The sequence below is a fragment of the Felis catus genome, chromosome B3 (assembly GCF_018350175.1).
Source record: "Felis catus isolate Fca126 chromosome B3, F.catus_Fca126_mat1.0, whole genome shotgun sequence".
NCBI classification, from domain to species: Eukaryota; Metazoa; Chordata; class Mammalia; order Carnivora; family Felidae; genus Felis; species Felis catus.
Window position 1 is genome coordinate 1615215 of NC_058373.1, and position 8991 is coordinate 1624205.

The 8991-nt window shown below is 61.3% G+C and overlaps 1 long non-coding RNA gene across 4 annotated transcripts; it reads left to right on the plus strand.

Moving 5' to 3' along the window:
- LOC123385778 lies at positions 1-8252 on the plus strand. Of its 4 annotated transcripts, none has more exons than XR_006598751.1 (6): positions 1-686; positions 1489-1881; positions 2047-2116; positions 2720-4090; positions 5966-6647; positions 7748-8252. It is a non-coding gene; the product is annotated as an uncharacterized LOC123385778 (long non-coding RNA). The 4 variants fall into 4 exon arrangements; XR_006598749.1 differs by lacking the exon at positions 7748-8252 and having other exon boundaries at positions 2720-3834; positions 3948-4090; positions 5966-7668; XR_006598752.1 differs by lacking the exon at positions 7748-8252 and having other exon boundaries at positions 2720-2938; positions 3543-4090; positions 5966-7668.
- Positions 8253-8991: the final 739 nt, after the last annotated feature.

Consider the following 8991-nt stretch of genomic DNA (forward strand, 5'->3'; position numbering starts at 1 on the left):
GTGCTTAGTTTTTCAATTTCCAAGTCAGGGCTTCGAGAGCTCAGCCTGGTACAAGCGTTCGCGCCGTGCGTCCATTGCGGACGGCTGGGCTCCGTGTCGGGAGTCCCATCCGGGACCCGGGCTGGAGAAACAGCCTGTCCGTGGGGCACTTGTGTCTATTGGCAGAGGCGGAGCGCGGGCGGCAGGCCTCGGGCTGGCTCTCAAAGCTGCTGCCGGAGAAAGTCGTGCGGCCACGCCCAGCGTCAGCGGGAGGACGTCGGTGGGTCCCCGGGACAGCGCTGCCCTTTCCCACGGTGGCAAGGGGACGGGGTCCCGGCGGGATGTGACATCGATCGCCACCGCCACCGGACGGATGGGACGGTGGTGCCGTGTTCTGGCAGGTCTCCATCCCAAGAAGAAGATACGAGCACGTTAAGCAGACAATTGCGCCAATCTTGACCCCGGCGGGCCTTAGGTGAGGACCACGTGATCCCGGAAACGGGCGGAGAGGCCCCTGGGGCAGCCGGGGCAGCTCGGCGTGGAGTCGGACGGCCCCGAGGGGAAACCAGCCCCCCTTGGTCGGTGCCCACTGGGAACAGACAGCGCGGCCCCCCCTGAAAGGGGCTCCGGTTTCCGTCCGAGCTTTTAACGGTCGGACTTCCTGTCTCACACGAAAGTTCAAAACAGGTGGACTTGAACGGAATTCGGTGAGTGTCGCTCACGCGGGCCTGACTTCGGCGGGTATCTGAGCGCCGCAGCCAGCCGGTGGGGGAGCGTGCTGTCTTCGCGGTAGGGACGGGGAAGGGCGCGTCACCGTTGGCGTCAGCCCGTTCTCCAGCGGCGCCGTCAGGGGCCCCGGATCCGTGTCCGCGGGCTCCTCGCACGTTGATAGGTGCCAGCGCCTTCTGTGCAGCAAATCGCGTGCGGCTGTGACCGCATCGCACAGCAGGCACGTGGCTTCCCGGCCCCCAGTTCCTGCCGGTGGCCCAGGGACTCCTTTGCTGCGGTGGTGGGACCCACGAGGGGACAGCGGGGGGGAAAATACTGCCAGAGCGTCTGGCTCTGACCCAGCGCGGGATGGATTATGGCCGGAGGCGGCGCATTCTCTGCCTGAAGAGAGATTCAGCAGGAGGGTGGGCGAGGGCGCTGGTTTATGAGAGCCAACTGAGGATTTTCAGGAATTTTCAAGTCGGTTCTTAAGCCACTGGTAACTTGAAGTCACTCGTGACGTTTTCAGCCCTGCGCTGGGGGGCGCCCGCCTGCGAGCGGCCGGGACTCTGAGCGCTGGGCGGGGGGCGCTGGGGAAGGTCGCGCTGGTCAGTCTCCAGGCTGCTTACGGCCTGGGCTGGGACGGGCAGCTTGCCGCCTGTGGCTGGCAGGTTCATGGGTCCCGTCCCCCACGGCCTTGTCCTGCGCCCCACGGGGAGGGGGCACCCCGGAGAGCCCGGGTCTGCCGTGTGCAGGGAGGTTTGGAAGCAACTGGTGCCCCCTCTGGCTCCCTCTTTACAGTTACCGATGAACTTGCTCCTGCCTACAAAATGCAGGAATGAACATTTCAGCCGGAGCCACGCCTTTCAAACCTGTGATTGCTCTGCACAGAACTCTCCGGTCGTTTTCCATTTCACTCAGAGGGAAATCCAAGGTCTTTTGGTGACCAAGAAGCCCTAGGAGACCACCCCGGTCGTTCTCTGGCCTCCTTTTCTACCTCCAGCCCCACAAGCTCCTCCAGCCAGGACGGCCAGTGGGCTCTCCTGCTCTCCCCAGTCGTTCCTGCCCCAGGGCCTTTGCACTTCCTGCTCTCCTTACTGGGACTTCCACTGCTTCCATTACTAGGTTCTCCCACCAGAGATTGAGAAGATGGGCTCTCTCTCTCTCTCTCTCCTTCCGTGGCTCAAACGTCAGGTAACTTCCATGACCATTCTATGCAAAAGAGAAACTCTGTCCCTTTCACTCTGTCTCCGCTACCTTCTTTGTGTGTTTCTAGCATTTGCCCCCACCCCCCCCCCCACCAGGGTGCACGCACACTCACGGGTATGTTTCTTTGTGGTCTATCTCTCTCTGCTACAGGCCCCGTCCATGAGAGCAGAACTGTGTTTTGTCAGGTCCTGCGTCTTTGATGACTGGCCCAATTGAGGACGTGGGTGCTTGGATGGGCTGCCTGCTGCCTCCCGGGGCGGGGGGGGGGGGGTGGTGCTGGGTGCGGGGCGCTGGCTCCCAGGGGGCCCTGCCTGGGGGGGGGGCACGGCTGTGGGCTGCTACCTGATTGGCCATTGGGAAAAGGAGGCGCCGAGACCCTTGGAGAAGCCGTCAACGGCCTGGGAAGAGAAGGCCGGGCAGGGTTCCGCACGCGCCCTTGGCCAGCCCCCCCCCCCCCCCCCCCCCCAGCCTCCTGCTGTCCCTCAGGCCAGGGCACGAGGCGCTCTGAGCTTCCTGCCTGCGCTGGCTTTCCCCGCCGTATCCCTGGATGGCCGACGAGGCAGCTTTTGAGGGAAAGCTTTTGGAAAATCCCCAGCTGTTGTCCGTTGTCTGCACCACGGTGCTGTTGATGCCTGTGCTCTGGGCTCCCTGCCTCCCCGGATGACACAGCACGGCCGTGGGCTCCTCACCCCCCCCCCCCCACCCCGGCTGCCCGGGGCCAGGACCTCCAGGCTGACGGTGCTCCCGCCGAGCTGGGAAGGCCGAGGGGACGATTTCCGTGGCAGCCCATCCCTCCTCTTTGCATTTTGGGGAGGGCTGACAGATGACCCAGGCCTCGAGGAAGGTGCCAGGCAACGATCTGGACAGGGACACTGAGGACAGAGAGGACGGAGAGGCCACGGAGCTGGTCTGGAGTCCCAACACGTCAGGCCCGAATCCCGGAACCGGAAGCCAAGTCCCCTGAGTCTCTGGCGCAGTTTCTGCCTCGCCTCGTTGCCTCCCCTGGGACGGTATCACGTGGTCAGCCTCCAAGTTGCAACAGGTACTGTGTGGCACCAGGGCTCCTGGTCTATCCCTGGACTGCACTCTGGGCCGTGGGCCCGGCGGGCGTCCTCGCCCCAGCACGGTCCCGGGTGATCTGAGCACCGTCGGCCGCGCAGCGTCCGAGCCCTCTGGGCTCCACGCCCCTCAGCACGGAGAGGGGCCGGTCACCGGGCCCCCAGCTCCCCTGTCAGCCCGGAATGGGAGACAGTGCGCAGGGTGGGGGTCTGCCGAGAGGCGGGGTCGAGATGCACCCGCTGCGTGACAGGCTGGGGGTGACGCCCCACGGGAGCCGTGACGCTGTAGAGCCCTGGTCTGCACCCTCTTTTCCGTTCTCGCTGGAGTCTGGAGTTACTCTTCCTCCTTCGGGAACTTGGCTTCCCCACCTCAGCCTTGTTCCCTAGGACTCTCTCTGGGGGTGGGGCCTGTCTCCCAGCCGCCCTACAGAGACCAGCCTGCACTGTTGTTTAAGGGGCGTCCTCCGGTCCTCTCGGTGAGCAGAGGACAGTGACAAGCGGCAGGGGTGGGAGGAGGGGCTGTTTCTGGAATTCACGGAGTTCGCAGGGTCCTGATCCTTGGTCCGCGGATCCTGAATCTCCTCCCAGGGGGCCGGTGCGGACTCTTCCCCCGACGCCCTGCCTGCTCGGAACCCCCTGGTTCCCTGGGGAACCCTGGGGAGCCCCCACCGCCAGGAGGACCGCGTGCCTGTTCGCTCCCTGCGCATCTGTCTCCGCTCGGCGCTGGGTACAAGGGCACGGCTCCAGCCACTGCTGGCGGCTCCCCAAACCCTCTGCTGGAGCTCCAGACCTCAGCATTGTCTACCAGATGGATGTACTTCTAATTCAAGCAGGCTCTGTCCCCGTGAAGGTGCAACCAGAGGGAAGACAGGGAAAGCTGGTAGATAAGACTCTTCGAAGGCTTCGGACCTGGGATGGAAGGGAGAGAGATGGAAATGAAGTCTCGGGTCACTCACTCTCCGCCTGTGGTCTGTTCTCGTCTTATCCCCTAAGGTCGATGAATTTGTCATCGAAAGGGGCCAGTTAGACGGGGGCAGGGCGAGAGCACCAGGCATCCTTCACCGGGATTCGCACCGCCTTGCTGAGGGACGAGCTGCCTCGAGGGAGACTGGCTGTTCAGAGGGCAGGGTGACAAGGTGCCCTGTCCGGCCGTGCGGGGAGCGGGGAGGGGGGCTCTTCGGTCACCCTGTGCCCGGGGATCCCACATTCTCCACAAGGCTGCAGAGATGACACATATTTATCTCATGTTTTCTCTCACCCTCCCCTGTCCGCACACGTATATGACCCCCTCCCCACACTCACGTAACAACTATCTTCTGACCTTCCACTGTGGAGTCAGTGAACAAAGAAGACATGGTCCCTGCTCTCGTGGAATTTACAATCCTGTGGGTTAGAGTGACATTAAAGGAACGTTTACACAGTATCCAGTTACAATGTGTTAACTATCAGATGCAGGAGGTGGTGAGGGAATGTGTCAGGAGGCCAGACTGAAGCTGGGCAGCGGGGAGGCTCCCTGGAGGAGGGGACACTCATGCTGAGATGTACAGCACGAGCAGGAGCGTGGAAGGGTAGGGGTGGGCATGGCAGGAAACAGTCAGCTGTGAATGACCTTGGAGGCATCCATGAGGATTTTGCCCTCGTTCTAAGAACGATGGATGGCCTGAGAATGGCTCCCAGGAGGGAGGGACTTGGTCAGGTTTGCATCTGGCGAGATGGGACTGCTGGGGAGAATGCTAATGGGCCGCAGGTGGATGAGGGCCCATCTGGACGCACAGGATGATGGGCCTGACCAGGGCGGTGGTGGGGACAGATGACACAGAAGGGGGACGTCCACGTGTATTTCATGGTAGAGCCAACAGGACTTGGCATAAGCTAGTTTTAGGGGTTTTGAGAGAAAGGCCCATCCAGAACGGTGCTCAGCAGGGCAAGCGTGGGGCAGGGGCCAGAGGGCCGGCATTCGATGAGGTGGGAAACAGATCTGGAGGCCACGAGATCATCGGTCCAGACTCCCTCTGTCAGGTTTGAGATGTCTGTGGATGTTCCAGTGGAGGTTTTACAGATGCAGTTGGAAGCCCAGATCCAGCTCAGCAGAGAACGTGAAAGCGGGGGAATGTGTGGGCAGTGGAAGTCGTGCACCAGCTGGGATTGCCTGGGAGAGTGTGGCAGCTGGGAGGGTGGAGAGCTCCTCCGGGGATACCGGTGTTCCCATACTGGAGAGGAGGACGGCCAGCCAAGGTGATGGGCACTGAGCCACAGAGGGTGTGAGGGGGCTCTGGGAAAAGGTGGCCTCCAGACCAGACGAGGCTCCTTCCAGAAGGAGGGTGTGGTGGCCGACGTGGAAAGCCGAGGAAACCATGTCGTGAAGGCTTAGTGTCAAGGTTCGGGGGAGCCTTTGCAAGAACGAGTGGGGTGGAGGGAATGGAGGGAGCTCAGACTGGAACTGGCAGGAGGGGATGAGATGGGGAAACTGAGGTCAGACAGCTGGTGAAGAGAGAAGGAGGTGGGGGAACACCTGGGGTTCAGGAAAAGTGCTTTTTGTTTTTGCTTTACTTTGTTGTTGCTTTTTGTTTTTTTCAGAGGGGAATGACTAGAGCAGTTTGGATGCTGGTAGGAGAGATGCAGCAGAGAGGGAGAGGCTGGTGTGGATCGCGGCTGATTGTAGAGGCTGAGAAGGCTGAGGGTGGGGTCCAGGAGGAGGGCCGACCTCTGCTGGGAGGCAGGTGTTCCCGTGTCACACTGAGGGGAAGGATACAGCCTGGCTGCAGATAAAGGCAACTTGGTGATGCCAACGGGGGGGGGGGGGGAGGGTCCCTTCTGGTGGCTTCTATCCTCTCCGTGAAGAATGGGTCCAGTTTGTTCTCCAAGAGTGAGAGAGGCAGAGGAGAGGTCAGAAGTTTGGAAGAGTAGAGAAGGCTCGTGTTGGTCAGAGTTTTGCCCCTGGAGCGGCAAGGTTTGGGGATAACGAGGCTCCATAAACCGCAGATTCACCTTCTCGCACACTCTTTTCCCAGGTTCCTCGTCTCAGTCCTTGGGGCCACCACCCAACACCCAGGACAGACCTCTAGGGTCTACACCACAAAGCCAGCCCTGTCTCATGCCTCCCTCTCCTCCCGATTGCAAGCCGTTGCAGCGGCCGTTTGGTTTATACCTGGGACATCACGACCCCCTGCTTCCCACCTTCTAATGCTGCATCCTCCTGCATCAGGACGTTTAAACACATCACAGGCGAGTCCAGGGCTTGTTAGCACAGACACTCGTGTCCCCGCCCTCGTTTAACACATACTAACGTTTTGCCACGTTTGCCTCGACTTTTCCTTCAAAACTGCAACACGTGACTGGAATCCTTGCTCTCACAACCTGTTTGCTTTTGATTCACGTTTTTAATAGGTAAACGGTCGCCAAGTACAAGCTTATAAAAGTAAGAGAGTTCACCCCCTCTGGTCTCCTGTGGCACCGTCTGGCGTCGGTGACCGGCCATCTCGCGAAGGGGTGCGTCTCGGCCTCCAGCCTGGCAGGGCTGCAGCGGGCTCTCGGGACGCGTGTCCGGCCGCCCCTCACCGCCCGCGCCCGTCCCTGAGTGTGCTGTCTACGCTCGCCATCTGTGCCTTCCACTCGCTACTCGCTTCGCCGGGTCTGCTCCAGAAAGGCCCCCAGAGTCTCAGCAAGGGTGGCGTGGACTCCGAACGACTCTAGGTGCAACGGGCCTGCGTGAGGTTTTCTCCCTTCCTCCCTCCCTTTCCTTGCTCCTCTCGTGTCAGCATCGGGTCCGCCTCTGACGGGCCACCGCCGATGAGCTGCAACGGTCCCTCCCTCACGTCACACGTGTGGGTCCGGTGGGGGTGGGGGGAGTGGCCGGCTGGGGTCTCTCTCCGGGGTGGCGAAATCACACTGAAATTAAGCGTGGGGATGGCAGCCCAACTCTGTGAATGTGCTAAAACCACGGAGTTTCATACTTAAAACCAAGTGAACTTCGCGGTGGGGGAGTTACGTCTTGCTATGCCGAGGACCAAGGGTATCTGTTTGCAAGAAGCTGGGCTGGGGTTCGAGGCGTATCTGGGTCCAGGGGACCGAGAAACTTCCCAGCCTTGGCCTTTGCGCCGTCTGCCGAGCCGGAAAGGCCTCCCGGCGCTGACCGCTGACCGCTGACTCCCTCGTGGTCCCGGAGACGACTGCCCGTTCCCAGCCGCCTTCTCCGGTCGACGCCGTGTGGGTGGTGGCCCGGCTCACGGCCGTTCTCCCTCGGGACCAGTCCCGGTGGTGAGCGGATCCACGACCAGCCCCGGCCACCAGCTGACCGGCGTGTGGTCGCCACCGACCCCAGCTGGGGCGTCTGGGACTTTGAGACACGCAGAGACGCAGGCGGGTCCGCCCGTGGCCGTGACATTGAGAAGGGTCACAGGCTCCTGGTGCCCAGGCGCCTGATATTGCCGTGACTCGGCCCGGGGATCCCAGCTGCCCCATGACGCCGCGCGCTGCCCCCCGTGTCCTCCGCGGTGCCCCCTTATGCTCCGCGGGCTAGAGACGTTTCGGAGCCAGACTCCCCTTCGCTGCACAGTGGGGGCAGCCAGCAGGTGGACACAAGCTTGGGGATTTCTGTCCCACGAGCACCCGAGTGGCTGTCGGGTGAAGGGCCACAGATGTGACTCTTGCCGTCTTGACCCAGCACCCGGATCGTTCTGTCCGCCCCCCCGAGACCACCCGCCCCCCGAAACCACCCGCCCCCCGAAACCACCCACCCCCCGTGTGAGGGGGTGCTGACAGGGGCTCTGAAGCCGAGAACCCCCCTTTCTCAGGACAAAGGGGACTGTGCCAGCCAAGGACGTCGCCCAGCAGGCGGGGCCCGTGCGGAAGATTCGGCCATAAGGCAAGCATAACGAGAGTGGCTTTTCTTTGTACGCCTGAGCGATGTCGATGCATTGTCTTTTTAAAATGTTTATTTATTTATTTTGGGAGAGCGAGAGAGAGGAAGCATCCCAAGCAGGCTCCGAGCTGTCAGCGCAGAGCCCGATGCGGGGCTGGAACCCACGAACTGTGAGATCACGACCGGAGCCGAAATCCAGGGTCAGATGCTCAACCCACTGAGCCACCCAGGCGCCCCTTTAGTGCATTTTCAATCACACGAACTTGTCATTTTTCGGCCAATTTTATTTTTAGTAGGGTTTTGGTGGGTTTTATCTACAGTGAAGCACACATTCGCTGTGGCCTCTCTGCTGTTAGGTTTCTGCCTCTTCCAGGGCCGAGCGGATAGACAGGCTGCAGGCTTTGTGCTGGGGCAGTGGGGGAGGGAGGGGCAGGGGAGGGGGAGCCGGGAGGCTGGGCGACCGTGTCCGGAGCCGGCTGTAAGGAGGCCGACCACCCCTGCCGTCTCCCCTTCTCTGCCACGAATCAGCACCTGCAGGGACCTGCCACGACCCACAGGAGGACCAGCCACGGACACCGAGAGGGAAAGGGGCAAGGTCAGGCCACTCCCGTGGCTGAGAGGGAGATCCAGTCGGCCCGAAGGTTTGGTTTGATCTTAGTAAACCCGGCGCCGTGACGTGCCGGGAAACCGAACTCGCGACGAAAAAACCCATCGGGAGCCTGATGCGAGCTTCGTCGAGCGGTCGGGGGGTGAAGGGGCCTTGGAGGGTGACCCTGGGGAGTGACAAGGTCAGGGCCGGGCAGTTCTTGGACTTCTGGTTACCAGTACAGTAGGAGTGTTTTATCCGGGGGATGTCCAGCAGAGGACGGGTGGGTCACCAGCCACAAGGTCTCACGTGGGGTGGGGGAGGGGGGGCAAGAGCTAGGGGTGGGCGTGGGACCGCTCCAAGGGCATCACATGTGACCTTGCACATGATGATCTCCAAGCCTGTATGCAGATGCCATGTGTGTGTGGGGGTTTGTTTCATGACACGTAAGCATTTAAGACCTACTACAACTTTCCTAAACCCGTTCTGACATTTTTAAACTTTTTTTGATATACTGGCAGCCTATACAAAAAACCCGATCCGTTTGAACCTCTCTCTACAACCAGAAGCCCCAGCAAATTGGATGAATC